Source organism: Canis aureus, chromosome 26 (assembly GCF_053574225.1).
Source record: "Canis aureus isolate CA01 chromosome 26, VMU_Caureus_v.1.0, whole genome shotgun sequence".
Classification (NCBI taxonomy): domain Eukaryota; kingdom Metazoa; phylum Chordata; class Mammalia; order Carnivora; family Canidae; genus Canis; species Canis aureus.
Window position 1 is genome coordinate 28,710,771 of NC_135636.1, and position 27,027 is coordinate 28,737,797.

The window sequence follows — 27,027 nt, forward strand, 5'->3', positions numbered from 1 at the left end:
TGTTACCAGCTGAGGGGAGGGGGGGGGGCCAGGGCTAGACCCATAGTGCTGGGCAGCCTTGATCCTGCCTGTCCCAAGCCAGGATTTGGGTCAGGCCTGAACTTTTTCACTTAGGAGATGAGGGTGGTGTGGCAGGAGGTCAGATGACAGACCTGGAAAGTCAGAGTTCCTCAGAGTGCTGAGGAGATTTTTGCCTGATACACAGATCTGGTGGGGATAGCTGCCCACCTCACAGACTTCAAAGGTTCAAGATGGCTTTCGAGACCTTGCAGAATACCTCTATTGGCTAATAATGACTGAAATTCTAAAGAGAAATTTAATTCTGTTAACAAAAATAAGCCTTAAATCCAGATCCCTTAGGTAACATTGAGGTGGAAAAGCTCTAAGCAATGCCTGGGCTTGTTGGTAGCCTTTATTTCCGTCATCTATAAACAAAGAATAACACTGTCTACCATCCAGCACATGTCAAATAAGTGCTGTATAAAACTGTTAGATACTGTTCAAGTGAAAGGGACTATTATTGTTAGTAGTTGTGGTGGTATGGACCAGGGACAGAGTCTGAGAAGGTCCAGGGGCAGTAGCAATGCATTATTATCCTTCAAGGTGTGGGATGAATGACCGCAGTGGATATTGTAACTTAGTAAGGCAGGAGGTTCCTAGTTTACCAGTGTAATAATCAGATGGCTCCTAGAGAATTCTGTGGAGAAAATCTGAGGGAGGCCGCCAGAGCAATTCATATAAGAAGCAGCTGTCCCTGTTCTTTCCCCATCTAGGAATTTTGCCCACATTCTATTACTTTGGTTCTAGAAACAGCTGGCTTTCTTGAAGGTTGCTGTCACAAGAAAGCAATAAGATCTTGCTTACTTGGGGGGTAGGAATAGTGTGTAAAGGGCTCCGGGTTATATTGGGCTCTGTGTCTCCATCCTTCCCCAGTTTTCATTAAAACTGAAGAGGATCTTTCTGTCCCACTGGAGCAGCAGGCCAGACAGAAGGGGGACTGACAGGTCCTATAGGTCGGATTAGCTAGAGGACAGTTCTAAGAATGTGGTGGAGAGGCAGGCTCCTGAGCCTGAGACTTAGGCCAAGAGATAAAAAAAAATCCAAGCTGTGAAACTGGGAAACAGTAGATCAGGAAACCAAGATCTGTTAGCAGTTGTGGTGCTAGAACCCTGAGGTGAAAAGGACATGGATTGAGGGGACTTTAGGATTTAATGGGGCAGATATGCAGAAAACTAATAAAACTATCCTACAAAAGCCCCATGTTAACACAAAAGCAGAAAACACTTCTTTTGAATTGTCATTTTTGTATTGGCTGAATCTTCTCTGTTCTTCTTCCCTCATTGCCTCCCCCTGCCCCATTTTCCCAATTAGAATAACATGTCAAGAGTTACTGCACTTAGTGCTTAGGGCAATAGACAGAAGTTACCGGTTTTTGGAAGTTTAATTGACTACACCTTTTCTGTGTACCTCTGAGTTGTAGTTTCCTCATCTGCAAAATGAGAAACAAAAATGCCTGTATGGTTATTGTGGTGCTAATAGATGATGAAAAACATGCCTGGCCTGGATTGGTGTTTGGTCACTAGTGATTGAAATAAATTCTGATACCATGTGTTCAGTGTCAGATTATAATAGAAGGTGAATATCCCAACCCAGGCTCTTAACTCTGTTTTACTAACTCAACCTTGGGAATGCATTTAATCTCTGGTCCTCAGTTTCTTCTGCTTGAAAAAAGAAGCGATGAGGTAGAAAGTTGACCTATAATTGCTGATGTCCCTTATAGTTCTTTGCCTCTAAAGGTACAGTGGTCTGTGGTTCAAAGGCATCAGGGAGTCAGGATGAAACAAAAAGTCAAGAAGGGTCAAAGAAACTTCAGTTTCAGTTCTGCTCAAGGCTGAGCAAAGATATTACAGAGAAAGAGCCATTATCTACAATGAGCAGGTGTTGGAAGTGTCTGGGAGTCTGCTGCAGGGGCAGTGACCTGCTTGTCACCCAGCATTTGGAAAAGAAATATCAAAGAGTGGATCAGAATGGCCCAGAAGATTGGAGACTGAGTAGATAACTAGTATGAGAGAGACCATGAGGCATAGGAACCAATTTGTGCTCTGTTACCTAACTTTTTCTGAGTGTTCCCAATCAAGCAAGCTCTTTCTCTTTTTGCAGTCTTCATACCCTGTCTATAAAACAAATTAGGTGATCTATTCTCCAAGGACTTCTTTAGGGCTCTCTAAAATTTCATTGTTCACTTTGTTCTAGCTCTCCTTGGTGTTGACGATTTCATTTATATGCAGAGGCTTAACAAGCCAGGCTTTATCTAGCCCTATTTAGAATGCTCTTGAAACCACAATTTCAGGTCACTAAGAATCATACATTTTCCTTTTTTTTTTTTTTTTAATTTTTATTTATTTATGATAGTCACACATGGAGAGAGAGGCAGAGACATAGGCAGAGGGAGAAGCAGGCTCCATGCACCTGGAGCCCAACGTGGGATTCGATCCTGGGTCTCCAGGATCGCGCCCTGGGCCAAAGGCAGGCGCCAAACCGCTGCGCCACCCAGGGATCCCAGAATCCTACATTTTCGAGTTGAGAAATGCAGCAGACTTTGAATTCAATTTCCTACCAGTACTAGTTTATTTAATCTTCCAGAGCCATAGTATCATTATCTGAAAATGATGAGAGAGTGACAGTAGAGTAGAAGGCACATAGAGAATTACATTATTCAGAGGGGAAAAGAAAAAACTGAGGACAGAGAAAGTCACCTGCTCAGGGTTGAACTCAGACCAGAACCTAGGTCTTTTGTGACTCCGTTCAGAGTTTTCTTCTCTAGAGCCAAGGTCAGTTGTACCCATGTATATGTTGTAGCAGAGATTAGAACTTGAAAGCATGTCAGCTTTCTTAACACATTCGCCAACAGCCTTCTCAGTTCCCCTGTGGCGTGTGTCAATAACACAGCCTGCACTTGTTTTAGAAACAAGAGCTCCATAAGCACTTCTCTTTGATTTGCTTTGGCTGGTACAGGATCCAGATGCTCTTAGAATAGCACATCAGACTCTCCAAATCAGCCCATTCCCATTCTGAGCAACTTGCAGCTCTGATCTGCTGCTGACTGTGGTTTGTCCCCAAGTCCTCCCTACCTGACATGCGAATCACATTCATTGTCTTTTGCTATTTGCCCTTTAACTCTTGATGGAAGAGGTGTTTATTTATTGAGGTGTCTACTATGTGCCAGATACTGTGATAGGTACTTTAAATTGGTTATGTCCTTTAATCTTTGTAATTCATTAAGTTATAATAGCCCCAAGGGAAGAGCTGAGGCTCAGGGAAGTACATGAATTTGCTTGCAGTCACATGTCAAGTTTGTGGAGGAGCTGGGTTTGAACTCCGGTCCTCCTAACCCCATAGATCCCATAGTAAGCTCTTCCCTGAGTCTCATACTGCCTCTCTGGCTTCAGCTCTCCCTGAGGGTAGACTATTCAGTAGGGCCCAGGAACAGGCATTTAGTGACTTTAGCGTAATGGGAATATCTTCTGTACTTTCAGGGCCATTTTCCCGTGAGTTTCTTCTTTGCTTCAAACCAGCTTCTCCAAGACCCAGGTGTATGGCCCAGAATCCAAGCACTAAGCAAGAGGCCACGTTTCCATCCTCAGCATGGAACACTGAATCCCTTGTAAAGAGTGTAGTTGTAATTTTTAGAATTGAAGGAGGGGAATATTTCAAGCACTTGTAACAGCAACTCTGAAATGTAGGGAAGGAGAGAAAGGGTCTGTACATCTCAAGTTTAATAGGCCTCCTTCAGAGGACCTGGCAGGAAAAGAGACATAGAAGATTTAGGAATAAGATTGTTCTAGTGTTCTAGAACTTTTCACTTACAACTTTTCAGTTACAAAGCACTTTACTTGCAGAGATCTTACTATGAGGAAACTGAACACACCTGCCTTTATGTGGCAGAGCCAGAAGCTAGAATCCAAATCCTTAGTCTTGATAAGGCCAGTGAGTCTAAGCCCTTCCCGAAAGAGTTTTGCCCCTGGCCCTGGGCCCCACTCAGTCTGCATTTGCAAAAGGGGCAGATCATTAGTCTTAATCTTTGCCTTTTCTGAGTCCTTTGCTGTTTGTCGCCTTCTTCACCCAAAGCTACTCAACTGCTAGAGTTTCTTAATGAGACTACCTCTTAATAATATATATTTTTTAGAAATAGCATAAGAGGATATATTTTTGGCTCTGCATTTTCCCCAGGATCATTTGCCATAAACTGATGGAATTTTAGGATGTCAGAGTGAGAAGAGACCTAACAGACATCAAGTTTACAGGGGAACTCTTTATAATTGTGAAGTTGAGGCCCAGCAAGGGGCAATAAGTGACATGCCCAGGGTCACATAATTAATAGCAAGTTTCCTGATTCTCAGCCTGGTGCCATTTCTACTACACTGAGCTTTATGTCATTTCATAAGTGACCACCTGCCACCTGTTGTTGTTTTTTTTTTTTTTTTTAAGATTTTTATTTATTTATTCATGAGAGACCCACAGAGAGAGAGAGAGAGAGGCAGAGACACAGGCAGAAGGAGAAGCAGGCTCCACGCAGGGAGCCCGACACGGGACTCTAGGACCAGGCCCTGGGCTGAAGGTGGTGCTAAACCGCTGAGCCACCCGGGCTGCCCACCACCTGTTGTTCTTGACTAACATCCTGTACCTAGATACCAGGCTTCTTGCCTACTTGCATCTGGTTCTTTTGAGATAGCCAGGCAATGGGTTTTTGTATTTTGTCAGGGCATAATTCTCATACACATGGTGAGCAAGTGTCAAGTTTTGTTTAACTCGTGAGTGTGGAAACCAGCAGAAAGAGAATAGCTGAGAAACTGAATTTCATGTTGTCAGTGGAAAAAAGGATTGCTGAAATTAGATTTCTAAATTAGATTCAAAATTGATTAATGTCCTAATGAACAACGTACACTTCGGCATTATCTTCTCTGCTTAGAAGTGTACCTTCTCTGTTTTCTACACATTAACCTCTAACTTTGCAGTTTCAGAACATTTGGGCTCTAACCATTTGTGAATGGGAAGTTAAACAAAATTCCATTCTCCAGGGCAGCCCGGGTGGCTCAGCGGTTTAGCGCCACCTTCAGCCTGGGGTGTGATCCTGGGGATCTGGGATCGAGTCCCACGTTGGGCTCCCTGCATGGAGCCTGCTTCTCCCTCTGCCTGTCTCTGCCTGCATCTCTCTCTCTCTCTCTCTCTCTGTGTATCTCTCATGAATAAATAAATAAAATCTTTAAAAAAAATTCCATTCTCCAAAAGTATCAGATGACTCAGATATGTATTTAAAAATGTTCTAATGTGACTTTAAAAGATCACACAATCATCTTTTGCCTTATTTCTAAGTTTTGGATAATTTTCCTTAACTTCCCACCACTGAAAACTACCACAGCCTCTTGTATTTAAAGCAGGCTAGAGCTGTCCAAACCCAGCAAGGCACCTTTCTGCTCGGGGCACAGACACAATTTCCTTGCTGAAGTTTGTGATAGCAGCCATCAGCAAGATCTTGAGGTCTCTCCTATAGCCCTACTCACTGGCTTGGACCTTGGCCTTTGCTAATCCTAAATTTGCTTCTTCACCTGGTCAGGGAGGCTTTTTCCTTGCTTCTGGTTTCCCTCAGGGCCATCTTGGATGCAAAGAGGTTACATAGTTCCATCTGGAGGAAGTTAGTTTTGAGCACAGAGTTGTATTCAGGTGAAGTAAGTAACTGCTTTCATTATGTGGTTTTGTCTCTGAACATGTAATGTTGCCCACTTCTCATTGCTACTACTAAAGGCCAAATCTTAATCCTCTCTCATTATAGTTGTCAATTAACTCCTCTTTCCACTTCTAGTCTTTGCCCCTGAAGTATAACCTCCTTTTTCTCTCCATAGGTTTTTAAAATACATTTCTTATTCCTATCACTTCCCACTCATAAAACCTCTAGTAGAATAAATCCAATCTCCTTAGGATGACATTCTAAGCTCTGCAAAGACTGTTTCTTCCCTTCCTTTCCAGCCACTTCTCTATCCCCTTCTTTCTCAGGCTCTTTGTTCCAAAGGAGTTTACTAGTGGGTAAAGATAGTAGGAAAACCAACTTTGGCCAGTATAAAGGGAGAACTACCTGATCGAGTCTGCCAAAGCTTAGGAAGTGTGCTTAGTTGTGATGCCACGGGAACACCCAATCCAGTAGACATTTTGGGCAGGCACAGGGATCTACGTCCTGAGGGATACGGAGAAGGCAAACAACATGGTCAAGGTTTTTGGAGCCTATAGTCGATTAAAGAGGACTGGCAAGTATAGTAAGTAGACTACAGTGATGGTCTCTATAGTAGAAGCATATAATTGCACAGGTCTTACTGTGGTGTACTTTGGAGGAGGGGGGTGCTAACTGCTTCACAGATAAGGGAGGCTTCGAGGAAGGTGATATTTGAGGTGGACTTCAAAGATGAGGTATTTGACCGTTGACCGGAAGAAGTATTTGGTAATTGTGAAGGGGATTCTGCAGCTTCTAAGCAATGAGACTGGTGAGGACAAAGATACAGAAGCTTTCATGTATGTCTCAGAGAAAGGTAAACAGCCCAGGATGGCCAGAGTATAGGATTTCAGGAGTGGAGTGTGGTTAGGGTTAAAGTTAACAGTAAGTTGGCTAAACTCTGTAAGGTCTGATATTCCAGGTTAAGGAAATACTGTGTATATGTTGTGTTTTATACATAGCATGTGATAATTGTCTTTGAATTAAGTGCTGTGTATTTGTCTGTGAGTGCATGTGTGTAGCTGTGTGTTAGGGTTGTGTGTATTACATTTGGAGATCATTTGTGAAGATCCACTGAGGCAAAGCAAATGTTAAAAAAATGGAGCCAGAAGGACAGGTTAGACCTAAGCTTACTCGGGCTTGAACTTCTGAGATGTTCTCCAGTTCCACAAGCCCATATGTTAATCATAGCATGCCAGAATTGGAATGGACTTTTGGGACCAGTAGTTCATCCATCCATTCAGTTCTCTATTCAGCAAATTCCTGATCATACTCTTAGAGCTGGGATGTGGTAGTGAACAAAACAAACTGCCTTTGTGGAACTTGTTGTAGTGGGGGAAACAGAATGAATAAAATCATTAGGTTTTTTTTTTTTTTTTTTTTTTTTTGTAATTTTGTATGTGTTATGAAGAAAAGCAGGAGTAAAGGGTTAAAAAAATGGCTGGGGAAGCCCTTTTTGAAGGAAGATCATTTTTAGCTGATAGAAGAACAAATGAAAAGTCCCTAAGGCAAGGGCTTGTTTGTAGAAAAATTAGAAGGCAGACAGTTTGGCTGGCACCCTGAGGGGGGAAGAAGCAGGAAATCAGGTTGGAGAGAGAACAGCTGAGGCCAGAACATAAAGGGCCCTGAGGTCCATTTGGCCAGTGAGAAAATGAGGCTGACTAATCAATAGCCAGGGCCATACAGCAAGTTAGCAACAAGGCCAGGATTGCTACCATCCTGGTTCAGCTTCCCTGCCTTTGCGTCTCTGCTTTGACCCAAGATGAACTTGAATCTCATTTAATCTCCTTCTCCTCTCCCTCATTTAGCTCTCTTTCCCTCCTCATGTGCCTGTGGCTCCTGTCACACCATTGTGGTGTTCCATTTCAGGCTACTTTTCTTCATTGCATAATTAGCATTTCTCAGACCCACCTCTGCACACATGACCTGGTAATAGCTTGATTCCTGGAAGGTCAGAGTTACAGAGGTCCTTGGACATCCTTTTGTTTTAACCCCTGATATTAGAAACCCAGAGAAGACCAGTGATTTGCCTAAAGCCAAGCAATCTGGTTAGTGGCAGAGCTTGATTTTCCTTTGCTACCCAGTCTCTTGCTCTTTACTTTATGCATGCTGCCTCCCTTTCTTAGAGTCCAACTACAGGGAATCAAGTTGTGACTCATGTATGTGGCAAGAACAGCTAGCATTTAATGGCTCTCTGCTGTGTGCCCTTACCTTAGCTATTTACTTGGCCTTTGTCTTGTGAATTAACTGTTCTGGTCATTGCCTTTGAACTACCACACTTTTCAAAGACAGCATGTTGCTAAATTCTGTACCCATGTTCATGATATCCCCACGCTTGAATAAGCATCCTGCTTTTATCCTCCAGTCTATATCCAAGCTTGTCTCTGAAGTCCAGCCCCAGTCTTATATTCAGAGAAGCACTGTGGAAAGAACATAGGGTTTGGAGTTGAATATATCTGGATTTGAATCCTGGCTTTGGCACATACTGGGACAAAGTAGTCTTGGACAAGTTACTTGACCCTTGAGAGCAGTTTTCTTATAAAATGAGGATGTTAATACCTGCTTAATGGAGCCATTGGAAAGATTATTTACAGTATTATATGTACACCTCAAGGATTGTATAAAGAGAAACTTTATGGTCCATCCTGGATGCCCTCCCTTTTTTCTAATTATAATAGCTAACGCTTAGGGTTTTTTTCTATGTGCCAGGCTCTGTGCTAAGTGCTTTGTGTGTGTGTGTGTGTGTGCGCGCGCGCTAAGTGCTTTTACAAAATAATTACAGCATGTTAATCTATAATTCTCAAAATTAAAAAAATGTAGAAGGCATTAATGCCATTTTTTCTATTTTCTTTTTGTGTGTATAGATGTCAGGTTAGGACTCAGTGTATACCTACGTTCTAGTGTTGCTGTTTTCTAGTTGTGTAAACCTGGACAAGACTCTTGACCTTGCTCTTAAGTGTTTTTCCCACCAGAGCCCTAAGATTTCATCCTGTAACCATTTGGAAACCTGACATGCTTACCTGCTCACCTTGGAAAATGTGCCTGTGTTGATGGCTAACTGAGCAGTAGTAACTGGGCTGGCCCTGTAGGACTTAGAGAGGACCAGATGGGGAGGCATGGTACTACTGGATGCCTAGGAGCCATTAGATCAGGGATTGGCACTCCTCTCAAACCAAATCAATCAAAAGAGTTCTTTTTTTTTTTTTTTAAGATTTTTATTTATTTATTCATGAGAGACACAGAGAGGCAGACACAGGCAGAGGGAGAAGCAGGCTCCATGCAGGGAGCCTGACGTAGGACTCGATCCCGGGTCTCCAGGATCACGCCCTGGGCCGTAGGCAGCCCTAAACCGCTGAGCCACCCAGGCTGCCCTCAAAAGATTTCTAGGATCGAAGCATTGGTGTGCAGTGTTGATGGTGACTCTGCGTGGAGAGTTCTGCCAGCCGCATTGGATGAGAAGACCAACAATACCTAGCCACACTTGCTTGTGTTGGTGGCAAGTGTCCCAACATGGCTGTGACTGACTGCCCACAGACCGTTTCTGCCATTCATGACATTAGCCACTGACCTTGTGTAAGCCCTTGTAAAAGACTGCTATGGTTTGATAGAGCCCAGTCTGTGGAATCACATAGATGTGAGTTCAAATCTCTGTCTGCCCAGCCCAACCCCCTGTTTTGGAGTTGTTTGAGGATTCAGAATTCCTTAGGTAAATAAGGGTCACTTAATACCTAATACTAACTGAGCAAATGGCAAGTTGATCTTAATGATTAGCTCTGTTAAGACCAGTATCTTTAAGAGGTGGCATTAAAGTCAGGGCTTCTCTGATTCTCTGATTGCCTACCTGCCATCCCCAATGCCCTGGATCCCTTCTTTCCTTCCTTAAGTTCTGGCCCCAGAAATGTTGGGTAAGAAGGAGCCTCTCAGGCTAGTCTCTATCTTCTAGGTGGTATATATGAGTAAGCAGGATTGTTACATAGCAGACATAGCAGGCCAGGGCAGGTAGCTCAGGCAGCAGCTGAACAAAAAGGCTTCTCTCTGTTCCCAATAAATTGGTCCTTGGGGATCCTAGCTTTGAAATTCTAATTGACACAGGAAGGAAAAGATTCATTAGGCTCTGGACTCATTAAAATGCTCTGCTGCTCACCTACGATTTATTCTTGGCACTTCATCAGGAGGAATTAAGTAAACCAACGGGCTTGGAGGCTGCTGACAGCAGAGTCTGCTTGTGGAGTGGGGATGTTGAGCTTCCCATATTATGGAGTTGGCCTCTGAAGTTCCTCACCCCTAGGACTAAGCATGAGTCTAAGACTTGTATGCTGTCAGTGCCTAAAGGACCTTTTGAGATGATTAATAGATGATAATAGCTCATTTATGGATAACCCAAAGAAGGACTGGGTCTTGCTTGCCCAAGATCACTGAGCACAGTAGTGGTAGAGCTAGAGTTACAGTCAGTTAGGCTTCCTGACTTCCTGGCCAGGAATCTTTCCCTGCATCACCTTTGAATTTCTAGATCCACTGTTTCATTCATTCAAGTATTTACCTTCAGCAGATATTTTTGACATATCTATGTGCCAGGATTCTGTGAAAAATAGTCCTGGGAGGAGAGGGAATACCTGACCAAGTATTAGATTAGAAAGGCCTCCAAATCTGAGGGGTGAATAGGAATTAACAAAGAAGCAGATGAAGAGTGTTTAAGGCCAGGAGACCAGTGTATACAAAGGTCTAAAGACTCTCCAGAATGGAAAGTTGTGTCTTGCTAGAGAGTAGGGGAATTGAAGAGAGGAGAAATTAAGAGGAGTCAAATCTATGAGGTTTAGTTTACTTTCTCTTTGGTTATAATAAGAACCTTAGGCAAGGCATCCTGGGTTCTAGATGTGTTTCTGCTTACCAATATCAGTCATCATTCAGGTAACATTTATTTAACGTGCCATGCTGAACACGGAGGCACAAAAATGCATAAGATGTATGTAGTCCCCCTTTTCAGAGATATGTCAGTTTAATGAGGCAAACAAACTAATAAACTACTCTTATAATAAATTAGTGAAATAATTACCTTTGCTGGGGGAAGTTGGAATAGAGCTGAATGTTACTGTCTGTGTTGGGCTTTGATTATCTCACCTGTCAAGTGATGATAACCACTGTTTGCCTCATGAGCTGATGAGAAGACAGCCTTGTAACAGCTGGCATTTGTGTGGCTTTTTGTGGGTTACAAAACACTTTTCCATCGTTAATTAATCTTAACTACAATCATCACTTAGGAAACTTCTCCCTGATTTACAGATGAGGAAACTAAAACAGAGATATTGAGGCTTGTTCACGGTTTCACAGCTTTTATTTAACAAAAGCTATGATTATAAACCCAAGTATAGTAGATCCAAATAAACTTTTGAAAGTAGAGAGATGGCAACCTTTCTATCTCCTCCTTGTGTGGCACATTTCCTCTTCCCATCACTAGAAATGCAAAAAACCTCTCCATTGTGAGAAAGACTGACCTAAGTTGGCTGGGAGAAAGAGAGTTTATTTCAGATCTTTCCCAGATTGGGCACTGAATTTTTAAGACCGTATGTTCCAGTTCAGTTCTTGTTCCTTCATTTCCTGCTGTTCCATGCCATGCCATTTACAGAGGTGTGTCTCAACCATTGTCTAAATAGCTACACATACCACCTTATGGAGATATAGAGCCTGCTGTACAGATGGGTAAACTGAGGTCACAGAAGTTAAGACTTCACTGAATTATTCATGCCAGAATGAGGACTGGAATCCAGGGCTCCTGATACCAGATAGGTACTCTTAAGTCATAGAAAGCAGGCTCCTTTGATTCAGTTCAGTTTATAAAATTCTTGAGTTTGCTATACAAGAGAGCCTGTTGTTAGGCTCAAAACATCTTGGTGCAGTGCTTTGCTTTCCTTAAGAGCGGGGAGTTTTGTTTACTTCTCTGGCCTTAGCCAGGGCCTAGTTCCAAGAATGCTTTGCTATTGGTTTTGACCTTTGTCTGTCATAAGCTGGAGGGAACAGTTGGCTATAGCAATGTGGATCAAGAGGGTGTGATCCCAGGCAGGGCTAGAGGATGAGTTGAGAGCCCTACACCCATACATTGCTGTTTTTGTGCCTAGACCCCTGCCAAGGTATTTTGCTATCCCAGCACAAAGTGAAGCTGGCCAACCCAAAGTGAAGCTCCCATCTGCCTTCACCCCCTTCCCCAACATACTTCTTGATCTCCTGGATATATTTCTTTCTTTCTTTTCTTTTCTTTTCTTTTTTTTCTTTTCTTTTTTTTTCTTTTCTTTTCTTGATTGATTGATTGATTGATTTATGAATGAGAGACACAGAGAGAGAGAGGCAGAGACACAGCAGGCTCCATGCTGGGAGCCCAACATGGGACTCGATCCCAGGATTCCAGGATCGCGCCCTGGGCCAAAGGCAGGCACCAAACCGCTGAGCCACCCAGGGATCCCCGTCCTGGATATATTTCTTACAAAGGTTCTAGGACCTGCTGTTCCAAATGACCCTTTGGATCTGTTTTTCCCAGAGATGTTCCAAAATGAGGTTAAGAAATCTTGTCCCACAGCCATTCTGGCATCTCCTCTATCTACAGGCCTTCTATCAGACTCCCGCCTACCCTGCTGTTTTTGCTCCTGACTTCCTAAGCAGATTGGCTGCTTAATGTGACTTTGACAAACAGACTCTAAATAGTAGTCAATACTGAGAAATTAATGTTTCCTATTTATCCAGTCTTTTTTTTTTTTTTTTTAATTTTTTTTTAAGTTGTTATTGGTGGTTTATTTTCTTCAAAATCTTAACTGGAGAATTTTAAGGAACACTGTAGGGTAGTGAGTGATTGGGATTAGGACAGTTGATTTCCAGGATGGGAAGCCCATAATAACCTCAGCTACCTTATAAATCATTGAAGGAAATATCAACATTTATTCACAGTGTTTCAAATGTCCCTTACAGAGCTCTTTTCGGGCATGTTACTGCCTTTGAGTTTTAGAGAAACTTTGTGAGGGAAGCAGTGCAAGGATTACCATTTCCACTTGATAGTTGAGACCAGGGAAGGTTAGTGACTAGTATGGTGGCAGAGCTCTAAACAGAACCAAGACTTGAGAGAACAGTAGTTCTGGGTTTGAAATCTAGTGCTCACTACTTGCTAGCTGCATAACTGGGCAAGTTACTTAGCCTCTCCAAGCCTCAGTTTCCTTCTCTGTAATAGGATAAAGATATTTACGTCTTATGGTTGTCTAAGGATTAAATGGTATAATGAATGAAAAATGCCAACAGGATATAGAACAAGTATTACAAGCTCAGTAACTGCAGGTTTTCCATCTCAGTGTTTTAAGTTCTTGTATTCTGAGTCTTTGAAAATTAGTACTCTCGTTACAGTAAAATGAGCTATATGTAATACATTTCTTTTCTTTTTTTTTTGTAATACATTTCTATTAACCAAAGTATCCTTTGAGAGTCTCACCGGGTTAAGAGAACTAAATTAATGGGAAGGCAGGGGTGCTGGGGCACACTGGATAAGTACTTCTGATACAAACCACAGTAGGTTAGAGTGGATAGGGACCCCAGAAGAATGTTTCAGGGTGTCTTTCTCAGAGGAGATGTTAATAAACTGGGAGAAGTCAGACTGAATAATGCAAAGCATATTTCTTTTTTGCTGACTTCTCAGAGCCATAGTATGTGTGCGACTCTAGGTGGAGTGGTGTGTTGGGAGGAGATGAAATATGCCAGCTTTCCTATTTGTATTTGACCTCAGAGCACCTTTTGTGAGGAACTCTCATAAATATTTTGAGGAACATTGGTCTTCCATGGAAGAGTTCATGCATGCATCACTGAGATGATCCAGTTCCTCTATTTTCTGGATAAGATAATTGAGGTCTGTAACCAAGTTTTCCAGAGCCACTCCACAGTGGAATCAAGTGTGAAGTTCCAGATGCCTAATTCCCTCTCGGGCCCCACTACTACTTGTATTCCACCATTCTTCCTCTTTTAGCCAGCAAATCATAAAATTACAGAGGATTCTGCAAACCACTAATCAGAATATTGTTAGAGCATAGAGGTTTCAGTTTTGATGTGTTCATCTCAGTAAACAGAAAGATTAGGAAACCACAGGCCAACAAATTTTTCTAAACAGTTGAAGGACCAGAGGTTGAGTAATTAGCTCAGTGTCTGGAAAGGTTCCTCTAACCCAAAGGTTTTAAGCCTGTTTTTGGCTTTAAGAAGTTTCCATTGTATCCACGAGCTCATTCAAGAGGCTCACAGTAGAGTTCTCAATGATGAACACTCTGACACCAGTAACTATGGGGAAGATTCTGAGAGAGGTTTGAAGAGAATGTGTCAAATTTCTGTTCCATCGCCACCATCACCACAGAATGGGTAGAACTGTCTACTGGATTTCTATCTAGACTGGCAGAGGGAGTTGTCCTTGACATTTAGTGGGCACTATCCTTGCATTCTGCTAAGTCTTCTAGTTCAGATCTAGTTAAAAACATCACCTTTATATTTGCAAAGTTGTACAGTAGACTTTTCGGACCACATCCGATACTCAATCCTATGACAGAGGTTATCTTCCATGTGTATGTGAGGACACTATGACTCACAGAAGGGATAGTGACTTGCCCAAGGTTTGATAGCAAATTAGTGATATATTCATGTTTGCATTATAGATGTCTAGTCCAAGCCTAACACAGTAGATCCTCAAATATTTATTAGATGAAAAATTAGTACATTCTCAGGAATGAACTCAGCTTCAAACTGTTTGAGCAGTATTCTTTCCAACAAGCCAGCATAATGGGACCCAGTGGATGGGTTTACTCAGCGTCACCAGATAATTCAGAGAAAGAGGGGGCTAGGTCTCCCTCACTGTGTTGATTCCTGACAGGGATGGAGGTTTCTATCCTTTGCTTTTCCTTGCTTGTTGATGACCTAGTACATTTTCCCCCACAGAAAGCCCAGATTCGTCAGTCTCTGGGCTGCAGCTTCAGTGTCTGTCTGTCTCTCTCTCTCTCCCCCCCCCCCACCTTCCCTCCTTTTCTCCCTCCCTCCCTCTCACCCTCCTCCTTTTTTAAAAATTAATATCTATACCCAATGTAGGGCTTGAATTCATGACCCCAAGATTAAGAGTTGGATACTCTACTGACTAAGCTAGCCTGGCTCCCCTCAACTTCTCTTTAGAGTCCCTGTTCCTTGTAGTCTACTGAACAAAGACACAGTGATCCCCAGCTTCTTGCTCGGTCTCTCCTTTGTTTTCTCTCCCATAACTGTCTTGGCCTATTCTGCCATACTAGTGGCAACTTGGGCTCATTTCATGAACACCAACTGTACAGTTTACTTTTAAGGAGTTGCCTTGTCAGGAACACTGGGAAACCCACTTACTGAAACAGCACTCACTTGTTCATTAGCAGAAATTCACTGAGGATCTATCTACTGGTTGCCAGGGCAGTGCTGGAGGGCCGGATTGCAAAGATTAACGAGAGTCTCTGTCTTCAAGGAGTTCAGGGTCTCCTGGAGAAAGACAGGTATGTGAATTACAAAAGTGCAGCAAAAGTTGCTGCAGCAGAGATCTATGGAGGATATTGGATTTCAGAGGAGGAAGTGACTGGATCTGCCTGGGGGATAGGAAAAGAAGGCTTTTCTGAAGAGTTTTCATCATGGGCATCATATCAGTGGATTTGTGCTCAGAGAACGAACTCCTCCTTGCCTTAGCCTCCCATCACCAAATCAGAAATTGGCTCTGGTCTTGCTCTATTGAGGAAGCAGTATCTCTCTTAACTTTATTCAACAATAAGAGTGTGATATTTGGAACAATGGGGCCAATAGTACTTTAATTTTCTTAATTTATAAAATTCCTGAATGCTTGACTGGATGATACATTATCTCATTGAATCCTTATGGGGAAACAACCTTATGGGGAAAATACTGTGATATTAATTTCCATTTTACAAATGAGAAAATTAAGGCCCAAGAGAAGTTAAGTCATTTACCTGGGATCATTTAGCTGATCTATTGGAGAGCTGAGATGTGAACCCAGGTTGTCTGACTCCAGAGTCATTTTTCTGAAAGGGCCTCAGAAAGGGCTCTTTTGACCTTGGTATAATTCTTACCTCAAAGATTTGTAAGAATGAGAAGTAAAATACTAAGCAGTGTGTCAGTCATATAATCAATTAATAAATCACAATGATCATTTATTACATTATAAAACAGACTTTCCTAAAGGCTGGGGTGGATTAGGCTCCTGCGGAAATACCTCCTTTTTCTCTCTCTTGAGTCTCTTCTGGCTGTGTTCTCTGTACAACCTGCTTCTTTAAGAGGCATTGACACTGGGGATGGCAGGGGCAATGGTACATTGGAGTTCATTTCAGCAGATACTCCCTGAGCTCCCACTCTGGGCCAGAGCCTATCCTGAAAGGCAGAGGGGATGTGGAGATGAAAGAATATGGACCTGCCATCAGGAATTCACAGTCAGCATAGGAAAGGAGATAACACAGAAAATAGACCATTTTAATACAGTCTCCTCAGATGGAGGTTAGGCAGCACAACAGATCCCACTGCCCATGGCTCATAACACAACTAGCAGGGTGAGAATGACTTACTATTATTTTAATTGTTGAAATAGTCATCCTATTAATATCCTTGTCATCATTAAAGCAGCTGTTATTAATGTAGAAAGTAGGGAATACCTTAGAGAAGGGTCAGCAGCTACTCAAAGGAGACTTTTAACATGCTCAATTGGAAAAACCTATTTTATTTTTATGAAGGGGGAGGTGGTGCTGTTCCAAAACTGCCAGTAGAGCTGAGGGAGTCCTTGGTTTGAGGAATGTACAGTGGGGAAGGATTTATATCCCCCAGGCCTTCCTCCTGGCCACCCAGTGTGCTGCTTAGTTATTACATACTTTATAGCTTCTTGAACCCAGGCACATTTTTTTTTATTTGGCAGAATGAGTAAGAAGGGGGAGGACAGGACATGTCTGAGGCAGGACATCTGCCAAGAGAGGCAGTTACTGAGCATCTGCTGAGATTGGCAGGTTAATGCCAGGGCAGCAGTGAGTTGTGTGTATTATTGCATGAAATATCTATTAATTGATCCATGAGCATTATTGGAAATGTGAAAAATACTCAAAGTTATTTGGTGCTTGGTGAGAGAAGATTAACACATAAGACAAAAAGGATCCAACCCTGGTGGGATGACCAAGAGGTTGACTTGTGTGGTTCAGACTCCTGAGCTGTAGGGACTTAGAAGTGCCTCCTTTCTAACCTGCTTGTCACAGAGGAGTAGGTCATGGCTTCCATGAAGTCCAGGTTCTTTAGCGGCCCTTTCTGATATGGCCTCTGCCAGGCCCTTTTTCTTTCCTTGCATTCCAGTCAAACCACAGTACATATTATTGTTCCCTAAATATGGTAACTCTCTTTAGCTTCCTTCCACAGCTTTGCTCATGCTCCCTCTCATTTGTATGTGGGCTAATTTCATCTTCTCCCTCTGGACAGGATCAGATCTTGTTGAGTCCTTCCTGACTTCTCTCTTCTTTCCTGTCCTTTGAGTTCCTAAGTCTTCCTGTCCTAGCCCTTACCAAGATGAAACAGAAGTCCTGGTTTTTCTGAGATCTCTACCAGTGGACTGCGAATTCCTCCAGGGCAGAGATTGTACTTTGTTTATGTCTATATTTTGTAAGATGTCTGACAGTAATACATGTTCAATAAATAGTTTTTGATAAATGAAATTTTCAGCATATTATCCCTCTGCCTAGGAACCTATAATTACTTCTTTATGGTATTCAAAACTCTGTAGACTCAAAAACTTAAGACACTAGTATCTTCACATACACATGAAAACAACAATGAAGATTTGTCTTTTCCCTCCTAATTAACCCCAGTTTTCTACACTCCCTGGCCCCCCTTTTTATTCACTTATTTTTAAAAGATTTTATTTATTTATTTTGAGAGAGAGCACACACATGCGCACACAAGTGAGAGGAGGGCCAGACTCCCTGCTGAGCAGGGAGCCTGACATGGTGTTTGATCCCAGGACCCTAAGATCCTGAGCTGAAGGCAGACGCCTAACCGACTGAGTCACCCAGGCACCCTTCCCCCCATTTTAATACAGTTCTGGTGAGGTTGTCATGAAAGTGGCATTCATTGGTGATAGCAGTATAAATTGATATAGCATTTTTGGAAAGCAATTAATGTATCTCAAGAGTCTTAAAAGTGTTTATAGATCCTTTTTTAAAAGATTTTATTTATTCATGAGAGACACAGAAAAAGGCAGAGGGAGAGGGAGAAAGAGGCTCCATGCAGGGAGCCTGATGTGGGACGCATTGAGCTGAAGACAGACGTTCAACCGCTGAGCCACCCAGGCGCCCCATGTTTATAGATCTTGACACAGTAATTCTACTTCGGGGAATCTGTCCTAGGGAAATAATCAAATATTAGAATAAACCTTACCTTAGATGTTATTTATAATCATGAGAAAAATGGGAGAAGCATAAATGACCACCTGACTACAACCAGTCTAAACTATAATAAGTTCACGTAGAAAACTTTGAGTCACTAAAAACAGTAGTTCTAAAAAATGGGGCTTATTGAAAACTATGCAGCAATAAAGACAAATATGTTATATATATATTAAAATAATTGAAAAAAATTAGGCTACAGAATTGGATACATGATTTTACTGTGTAATCTAAATACAATGCAAAAGAAAAAAACAATGGAAGGAACTATACCAAGGTGCCGACAGGAGTTTCATCCTGAGTGGAGTAGGGGTTTAGGTGATTTCTTATGGTAATTTCTTTATTTTTTTCTTGTAATTTCAAAAAATAAATACACTAAGGAATACAAATACCTAAATTATTGGCTACAAATTTTGAAATAATAAAGCAAAACTTTAACTTCAGTTTTTTTTCTTTTTTTTAAAGGCATGTACACAGGGTAGACAGTATACATTCATTTTTTTTATTTTTTTATTTTTTTAAAAAAATTTATTTATGATAGTCACAGAGAGAGAGAGAGAGAGGCAGAGACACAGGCAGAGGGAGAAGCAGGCTCCATGCACCGGGAGCCCAACGTGGGATTCGATCCCCGGGTCTCCAGGATCGCGCCCTGGGCCAAAGGCAAGCGCCAAACCGCTGCGCCACCCAGGGATCCCAGTTTTTTTTTTTTCTTTAAAGATTTAATTTATTTATTCATGAGCGACACACACAGAGAGAGAGAGAGAGAGAGGCAGAGACACAGGCAGAGGGAAAAGTAGGCTCCATGCAGGGAGCCCGATGCGGGACTCAATCCTGGGTCTCCAGGATCAGGCCCTGGGCTGAAGGCGGTTCTAAACCGCTGAGCCACCTGGGTTGCCTGAGTTGTTGTTGTTTTGTTGTTTTTTATTTTATTTATTTATTCATGAGAGACACAGAGAGAGGCAGAGACACAGGCAGTGGGAGAAGCAGGCCCCATGCAGGGAGCCCAACACGGGACTCAATTCCTGGGACTCTAGGATCACGCCCTGGGCCGAAGGCAGGCGCTAAACCACTGAGCCACCCAGGGATCCCCCTAATTTCAGTTTTAAGCAGAGGAGTGATATGGTGATATTATTCCAATGACTGTGTGGAGGATGATTTGGGGAAGTGGTAATAAGAATAGAGAGAGCTACATTTTAAAATCTTTAGGAGGCCAAATTCGTAGGCCTTGGTTTACTATGTGAATGAAAGGATGGATGATTGAGTATATGGCGCAGTATATGCTTAATAGAGAATATTGGCTCAGGGAGTTTAATTACTTGTCCAGAGTTATAGGACTAATAAGTAAGTAGTTGATCGTGGATTTAAATCCTGGTCTTTCTGTTCCATGGCTTGTGCTCTTGCTCCCACAGCTGAGACCTGTATTAAAGTTTTGAGGAAAGTTTTTTTGACCAGCTTTTGGAGTGTAGAAACTTGTGTAGTGTTGTGTCTGTCTCTGTCTGTCTTTCTTTTTATAAAGATTTTATTTATTCACGAGAGAGAGAGAGAGAGAGAGAGAGAGAGAAGGGGGGCAGAGACACAGGCAGAGGGAGAAGCAGGCTCCCTGCAGGGAGCCTGATGCAGGATTCCATCCCAGGGTCCTGGGATCACAACCTGAGCCAAAGGCAGACACTCAACCACTGAGCCACCCAGGTGCCCCTAGTGTCTCTTTTTTTCTGAGGGAAAAGAGACCAGAAAGGGTTGATTAATTCTTTCTAAGATGTTGACAGGGGAAAAGGCCACAGATACCACAGCTGCTTCTTTCTGTATGATCAGTTAACTGACTAGAAGTTCATTGGGTATGTTATGTTTGCTGTCTTGGGGGATTTTCCCCCTCCTAAGTTGTTGTGGTTCATTGGTTGGCTTTTATTTGATGCTGGTGACATTACTGCCCCCTTGAGCTTAGATATGCAAATATGTACCGTATTACATGCAAATGAACATTTTGGTCATTATGCCAAATTTATGAGCAATTCTGCAGCTCTGAGGGTGGAAGAAGTCAGATTGGCAGCCTCCACTAAGGGACAGTGTTTAAGCAGCACCCTGAAAGGAAGGTTTGCCTGAACCAGATAATGCTCCGTCCCCACACCTGTCTCATATAGTCTTGTCCAAGAAAAGGTGGTTTCTTTGGGTTTTTTTTTTTTTTTTTTAAGATTTTATTCATTTATTCCTGAGAGACACAGAGAGGCAGAGACACAGGCAGAGGGAGAAGCAGGCTCCATGCAGGGAGCCCGATGTGGGACTCAATCCCGGGACTCCAGGATCAGGCCCTGGGCCAAAGGCAGACACCAAACCGCTGAGCCACCCAAGGATCCCCAAAAAGGTGGTTTCAAACTCGATTCAGTACTTTGGAGTCTGATATCCAGTCCTTCAGAAGAACCCAGTTCATGTCAACTTGCTCACTGTATGACCATGGGCAACTGACTTTGCCTGTCTGAACTGGGGTTCACTGATTTGTAAAGTGAGTGTGACTTACAACCCCTTAGAGTATTGTTGTGTATGGATTTGATAGCTTTAACTCATGAAGGGGCTTCTAAGCCTCATTAAAGGAGTTGGACTCAAATCTTAAGAGTCTTAAACAGGAGGTGGCAGGAACATGCTTCACTCAAGAGACAGATGCTTCGTAATGTTTGTGGAGTTAATTTGTTACCAGGGGGACAAAGGCAGAGTGGCTATGACTGTGACATCATTCTCAGTGGTCCCCTTTGGGCCAAACATATGGTACTGTAGGGTCATGCCTTGAGTGAGCTCTAAGATATGTTTAGATCGGCACTCTGGAGAGAGGTCTGAATGTAGGAAATTAGAAAAACACATATGTCAATGCATATGCTCTCTGCAGGATCAAGCTTTTGTGGGGCTGTGAGGGGTAGCATTCATGTATTTTCAAGGAGAAAAATTATTGTAATGAGCAAAATATTGATTCCACATGAAAGGATTTTAATCAACTGCCCTTACACCCGAGGGGCACAGTGCTTGGCTGCGTTGCCAAGTTGTGCACCATCCACCGCCTACTTCCAGCTGACTGGTTTCCTGCCCAGGTCCCTCTGTCTAGGAAGACCTGCAACAGCAGTCCATCCAGGCAACATTCCTGTCCGTATTTATGAAGCATATCTCGTGTAAAAGAGTATACTCCCATATGTTATTATCTCTTTGACCCTCACAACAGCCTGCATTGCAAGTGGACAGAGAGGGATTTTTTTTTTTACCCATGTTAGAGATGGAGAACCTTGAACCTCAAAGAAGTGAAGTGCCTTCCCAAGTTCATACAGCTAGTAGAGATGGAATTTAGGACCCAGGGCTCCACGGGCGAGCAGAAATCCAAAGCTAGTAATCCCCTATTGCTATTTTAACTTAGGGCAAGCTCCCTCTTGAGTGAGGTTAGGCCTCCCTCTCTGTGTCCCTCAGAGTCACTTATTTCTTCTAAGATAGTCTGGAAAATGGGGATATCTGCACCACAACGGCACAGCCTTCTGCTGCCTTATTCAGAATAGAGTAGCCACAGGATGTGGAGGTTATGTCAGAGACACAGAACAGTGAGCAGCAAATAAAGGTTTCTTGCAGTATTGGGCCCTGGGTCCCCATTGCCCAGAAGAGAAGCCCAGCCTGCCTTCTGGGTCCTTCAGGTACAGAGAGGCCTTTAGGAAATTGTACTTAGGAAAGGGCCTCTTCTTGACCCCCTTCTCAAGTTGTTTTCTCTTATAGGGTACTGCTTTACTCTAGATACTCATTTGTTCATACAATACTTTTTGTTTTTTAAAGATGTATTTATTAGAGAGAGAATGAGCAGGAGTATGAGAGAATCTCAAGCAGACTCTGTGCTGAGCGTGGAGCCCACCTTGGGGCTCGATCCTAGGACTCTGAGATCATGACCTGAGCCGAAATCAGAGTTGGATCTTAGTCAGCTGTGCCATCCAGGCACCCCTTATTCAACACTTAATGCCTACTCTTGTGATTCCTTTTATGTTCAAGACACATTTCCAAATACTAGAATTTTGGTGACACACTTGAAGAGATTATTGTATCCACAGTTCTAGTGTTCTTTTCTTCATCACAATTCAGTTCTGGGTGACATTATTACAGCAGGATTCACCACCTTCCCTTTGATACTCCTAAGGAAAAGTTCTTGCAGTTTCCAGCAATAACAATAGTGGCAGCAGTAGCTAGTATTTACATACTTTGTAATGTACCAGACACTGATCTTAACACATGAATTGAATTAAATTTTATACTCTAGCAGCCCCAGAGATATTTATTGCTGTGCCCATTTTATAGATAAGGTAACTGAAGCATTAAGAACTTAAGACACTACCCAAAGGTCATGTCACACAGCTAGTTCAGTGACAGAGTGAAGGCATTTTGGTCTCAGAGGCTGCTCTCCTGACCAGATTACATGGCCTCTTATGTGGGAATAAACATGTAGGCTTCGGCTCCTGCTTGGTGACAGGCCTCTTCTCACAGCAGATTATACTCCTCTCTATGCTGTATCATATGACCCACTCTACTTTGGAAAGATAGCACCTCATAGGCTCAATTAGAACGTAAAATTCTGTACAGTGATAATTTGGCTGTGCACCTGGAAGATTCAAGTGCACTATTATGTCTTGGCTGCTCATCTGCTTCCGCCAGTCACGCTCTTGGGTATACTGTATTATTCGAGAATCAATCTGTCCACCTTACTTTTTTTTAATATAGATTTATTTTTTATTGGTGTTCAATTTGCCAGCATATAGAATAACACCCAGTGCTCATCCCATCAAGTACTCCCCTCAGTGCCCGTCACCCAGTCACCCCCACCCCCCGCCCACCTACCCTTCCACCCCCCTTAGTTTGTTTCCCAGAGTTACGAGTCTCTCATGTTCTGTCTCCCTTTCTGATATTTCTGTCCACCTTACTTTTAAGAAACTCCCTAGGATAGGAAAGACTACTGTAAGCAACCATGAGACAAGACTGTGAAAGTTACAACTTCCTGGCTAGTTTCCTAATGTCACCCAATGTCAAGGAGAGAGGGTCCAGGAATACCAGCCTCTTCAGGAATATACCCTCCTCTCAGATGCCCAGGCCTCAGGAAGATTGTTGCAGTCTCAGCCTGGATCATTGTTCCTTGCAGGATCTAGCATGACCTAGAGTAGATATATCACCTCCTAAAGTGTTGAGTGGCAAGCCTTGAACTTCCTATCTTTGGCCTACTTATCCTGTTCTCTCTTTCTTGAAAGAAGCAAAAAGGAAAAAGATTTAGGATAGTTTTTGTTAATTGGTCTAACACCAGAGTCTAAAAGAATTGGGCTAAAGGACTTGAAAGTAATGGAATAAACTTATTTCTTTGCTTTGGTTTTCTTGTCTGTAAAATGAGATTAATAATACCTACCTCAAAGGGTTGTTTCAGGAATTACTTGATGATAAATAATATTTTGAAATACTTAATATGTGCCTGTTATCATAACTTGTATTATCCTATTTAAGCCTCACCACAGCTCTGAATCCCCATTTTTCTGAGACTTGGTTAAGGGACTTGCCAGAAGTCAAACCTCTAGTAAGTGTGTAGGTGGGATTTGAATAGAAGCTGGTACTCTTTTATTTTATTTATATATATATTTTTAAGTTTTTAAAAAATTTATTTAAGGGGTGCCTGGATGGTCTCAGTTGTTGTGTCTACCTTCGGCTTGGGTCATGATCCACGGGTCCTGGGATCGAGCCCTGAATCAGGCTGCCTGCTCAACAGGAAGTCTGCTTCTCCCTCTGCCTCTCTCCCCAGCTTGTGCGCGTGCGCTCTTTCTCTCTCTCGCAAAAAAAAAAAAAAAAAAAAAAAAAAAATTTTTTTTTTTTTTAAAGTAGTCTCTACACCCCACATGGGACTCAAAACTCATGACCCAAGGTCAAGAGCTCCTCTGACTGAGCCAGCTAGGTGCCCCAGGAGCTTGCATTCTTAACTATTATGCCATTTTCTGCATGAAGAACCTGGCACACAAGAGAGCTCCTTGTCTCTCTACATTTTCTACTTCACAAGAGGTCTGGAGACCTGCTTTCTCATTCCATCACTGATACTAACTTATTTTTGTGACCTTGGGCAAGTCACTTCTTCAGACCTTAATTATCTCATCTGCAAGGCCTATATTTCATTCATCTTTGGTTCCTCAGCATTTAGCTGGACAGGATGTGCCATAATGAGTATTGAGTACTGAGGCAGATGATCACACTAGATGATCTGTAAGGGCCCTTTCAGTCACTACCTTCTTTGAACATCCTAAGTATCTTATCTTCAGTTCCTCCTGAGCACCATATTCACCTTCTCCACCTGGCAGCATGACCTTATTTCCTCATGTCTGTTTGTTTAGGCAGTCTTAATCCTGGGTACTTTGGGGCAGCCCGCATGGTGCCTTTGTTTTTACTGGTTTGTGAAATACGTGTAGGACAAATCCACCAGAGATAACACACGTAAGGGATGGTAAGGGCTGGCTCACAAAATCAGAAACCTGCTCTTATTCCATTCTTAGCCGGTGGGGTCTGGACCTAGGGTAACCCTGCCGGCACAGTGCTGCCAGGCCTGAATAATGGCCACAGCTTGGAACAGGGTTTTCCATGAGCTCCATCGGGGTCTCCAATAATTGGAACATGGCACCTTCCGACTCATAATGGATGGCAGAATGAGAGGGGCATTTGTCACTGCCTGACTTCCCTGTGGGAAAGAGGCTCATAAGTCACAGCTGACAGACCCTTTGATGACTTTTAAACTTCATTTACAGAAAAGAATAGCTATAATCAACCAACAGCAAGCAGTGACTAATCTTGCCACATTATCACTGTGAGGAGTCGGCCCCTTAAGGTGTAGGAAGGGGGAGGGAGGGCCATCCTCCAAGCTCACAGCAAGTGCTTATTGGCTCTTGGATGTGAGAGAATGCCCTCAGCAAGACCCCATGCATTTATGCCCAAAGGATTAGAAAGTGTTAGAAGCTGACCCCCTGGCTGGTACAGGGTGTGCTTAGCATGGAAGCCATTTTGGGCCAGAGCACTAGCTCTGGTCTCAAATTGATTGCAGCTCTGCCATTTCCTGGCTTGCCTGACTAAGCTCCAACCCTTAGGCTCCTCATCTGTGAAGTGAAGACAATACATACTATCACCTACCCCACAGCAGAAGACTGAGTGCAGTAGTAAGTGCTCAGTAAGTGTTGGTAATGATTAGCACAGTCACATGGTTAACCCTGAAAGAGCTCTTTATGGTCACATGCTCCAGATCCTGAGGTCATGTGGCATATCAGCAGCAAAGCCAGAATCAGTCTTTCTGTGGGAAGAGGGGAGGTCAGTGGGAGCAATCTAGTGGAGTAGAAGAGATTGCAATCTAGGGAGCAATCTAGTGGAGTAGAAGAGTAGTAGAAGAGTGGAGTTCTTTAGAACCAGATAAGCTTAGGGTCTTTTTATCCTAGTCATGCCATTTAATGTTACTGTGGACAAAATTATTTAAGCTCTCTCTGAGCCTGTTTCTTCATCTGAAGAGTGAAGATGATAGTACTTAACCTCATTGGGTTGTGGTCAGGATTGTGAAAGATAAGTCTTGTAAAGCTTCCAACACAGTGCCTGGTACAAAGCTGCTACATATTGAATTGTGTTCCCTTTTTTTTCTTCCTCAGGATAAGAATTAGTATGTAGCTATCAAGAGAAGAAGAGGCAGCACTGAAGAAATTCTCTTATCTTGAGACTTTTTTTTTCCAGCCCTACTGTGCATATACTTGCAGGAGGGAGGGTAGAGCAGGGAACAAAGGTGAAGGGTATGTTTTGTGCATTGTACCGCAGTCCTTCCTGTCAGGCATGACCTCTCTCCCTACATCATCGCCTGGTAGGAATTCGACTTAAACATACTCTTTTTTTGTGGAGCCTTCTGTAATGCTCCTTCCCATTCTAATGTCCTGGAATGCTTTGTTTGGGCAACTTCTGGGACTGTGGACTCCAGCCCAGGCACATGTGCTTTGTAGTCCTCTTGATGTATTGGGAGTTCCTTGAGAATCAAGTACCAGACCAATTGCTGGATGAATGAGTTGGCCCAGTGAGTATTTGGATAGCTATAACTATAATTGAATGTGTGTTTGGATGGTTTCCTTTGACAAAAATAAAGAGGTTGACAATTATTTTTATTTTATTTTTTATTTTCTTAAAAACATGGAACACTTCACAAATTTGTGTGTCATCTTGTGCAGGGGCCATGCTACTCTTCACTGTATCTTTCCAGTTTTAGTATTTGTGCTGCCGAAGCAAGCCCAATTTTTAGGTCCCTAAATGTAACTTAGTATTGGGGATTATAGGGCCAAGGTTGTACCTACTCAGTCCTTGCTGCCTTTCCCCTCATATCTAGAAGGGCTGCTTGTTACAGATGCTAGCCTCAGCCTAAGGCCACAATCAGGGGTAGAGTTAGGGTGCAAGATACAGGGAAGATAAGGTATATACCCAGACTACACTGTGGGGAAAGGTGACTGAGGCCCCAGCCCTGCCTCTGCTTTGGGGCCTCCCCTCAGGGCCTATCAGATGCTGATAACAGTGTTATAGGAATAGAATTTCATGGTATAGCTGAGTAGTGAGTCACTGGCTTAGAAGGCTTGACACCTCTCCCAGCTAATGTTCTTTCCTCTCCTAGCTCCTTATAGTAGTACCTGTCAAATCAGGCATAGGCTGGGGGGATCTTTATTAAATTTCTAGGTTTGGTTCCAGACACTAGGACAAGGGAAGAGAGTGTGTGTAGGCCCTCTGCTCCTGACTCCTCTATTCTTAGGCAGAGTATGGAGCACTGGGAAATGACAG

The 27,027-nt window shown here is 42.8% G+C and overlaps 1 protein-coding gene and 1 non-coding gene across 7 annotated transcripts in view; one reads left to right on the forward strand and one right to left on the reverse strand.

Moving 5' to 3' along the window:
- RALY (RALY heterogeneous nuclear ribonucleoprotein) overlaps positions 1-27,027 on the forward strand; it is a 152,443-nt gene that overhangs the window by 111,579 nt on the left and 13,837 nt on the right. The gene's annotated exons all lie outside the window — the stretch shown is intronic.
- LOC144298936 (U6 spliceosomal RNA) lies at positions 26,386-26,491 on the reverse strand. The gene has a single exon (XR_013365771.1). It is a non-coding gene; the product is annotated as a U6 spliceosomal RNA (small nuclear RNA).